This window comes from Chaetura pelagica, unplaced genomic scaffold (genome assembly GCF_000747805.2).
Source record: "Chaetura pelagica isolate M959 unplaced genomic scaffold, ChaPel_1.0 scaffold408, whole genome shotgun sequence".
Classification (NCBI taxonomy): domain Eukaryota; kingdom Metazoa; phylum Chordata; class Aves; order Apodiformes; family Apodidae; genus Chaetura; species Chaetura pelagica.
This window is the reverse complement of record NW_009954229.1, coordinates 1,400,970-1,402,675: the sequence shown is the minus strand read 5'-3', so window position 1 is coordinate 1,402,675 and position 1,706 is coordinate 1,400,970.

Here is a 1,706-nt window from a genome sequence, read left to right as displayed (position 1 = left end):
GGTGGGGTGGGCACAGCACTGGCCCCATCCACCCCTCCCCTGTCCCCACAGAGCCAGCACTCCATGTCCCCTCCTGTTGTTGTGTCCCCTCCGTCCCACCCAGCCCTCACCCTCAAGGTTTGCTGGCCACAAAATGTCTGTCATTTCAGCAACTTCCCTTGGACACGGGAGCGAAAAAACATATATAAAAAATAGAAATAATAAATACATTTAAAAAAAAAAAGAGGGGGGAAAATAATAATAATAAAAAAATAACTTAAAGGAAAAAAAAAACCACCAAACAACCAACAATCCTCCCAGTGTCCCTGGCAGTGTTGCCTGAAATCTGGCTATTTTTAGTGACATCTTGTACATATGACTGTAAAATGGTAAACCGTGTGTATTATATATTGCCTCATTATATAGTGTATATATATGTATACATATACATATATATAATATATATGAAGACTGTAAATGTTAAGACTAGTGTTCTTATTAGTATATTGCTTCACACTGAAGATTGTGTGTAACAAGCTGTTTCTAAAAGATGTTTATTTTCCTTAAGAGTAAAAAACAGGTCATTGCATTCAGAGCGTCAATAAAGATACAACGATTGTTTTGGAAGTACGTGGCGCCCTGCTCGTGGCCTCTCTTTCTCCCCAGGGGCTACTGGGGGTGCCCTTTGTCCCCAGGTGCCACCTGCACCCGAGGGTCTGGCTGTAGGGCTGGGGTATTGGGGGGAGAGCAGCACCCCCAAGTCATCTTGGGGTAAGGAGGGAGTGTTTGGGGTGCTTTGGCACCCGGTGTCCCCATCCCTGCCACCTTTGTCTCCCCTCCCCATCCTCTGCAGTCCTCCCCTGTGGGGGGCAAGCAGGACCCAGGGGTGGGGGGTCCCCTTGCTCTGTGTTTCCCCCAAGTTTGGTGTCTGTCCCCAGTCCCCCAGGCCAGCACACACCAGTATAAATAATCAGCTTTAATTGTCTGTACAAAACTCTCCAACTATGAAAATACCGTTTAAAAAGGCATTGGGGGGCAGGGGGGCCCTGGGGCAGGGCAGGGGGGGCTATGTACAAGGGAAGGGCACAGCAAGGGGAAGGGGGAGCACCCACCAGCCCCCCGGGAGCCCCATGCCATCCTGCCATCCCTTCTCCAACAGCGCTCCGGTCAGGCCATGCCTGGGAGGGGGCGGAATGGCAGCTCCTCAACTGGGGGGAGGAGTTGTTCAGTACTGGGGGGACTGGTCAGTGCTGGGGGGCCCCTCTTGCCTACCAGGGGCACAGTGGGGAAAGCCAAACCCCCTCCTGCTGCAATGAGGGCAAAGCCGAGGGCACCCCGAGCCCCCCCAGGGACACCAGGAGGGGGGGAGAGGGGACAAGGACGGGCCCTCCCCCCCGTGCCAGAGCTGTGGGTGGCACTGGGCGGCACTGGGCCAGGGTGGCCGAGCTTCCCAGTGCCCTGCAATACTGCGACAGTGTCACTAGAGGTCCCCACGTCCCACCACCCAAGCGGGGTAGGGAGAGGGACGGAGCCATGGTGGGGAGGGCTGAGCCCACCCGGGGTGCCCCACGCGTGGCTATCCCACAACAGGGACCCTCTGCACCCACCGGGCATCACCCTGTCCCTCCCCACCATTCCACCCCCCCTCACCTTAAAAACTGCTCCCGCAGAAGGGACTCACGTTCCAGGGGGAAACTGAGGCACGCGCCTACCCACCACCTCCATCC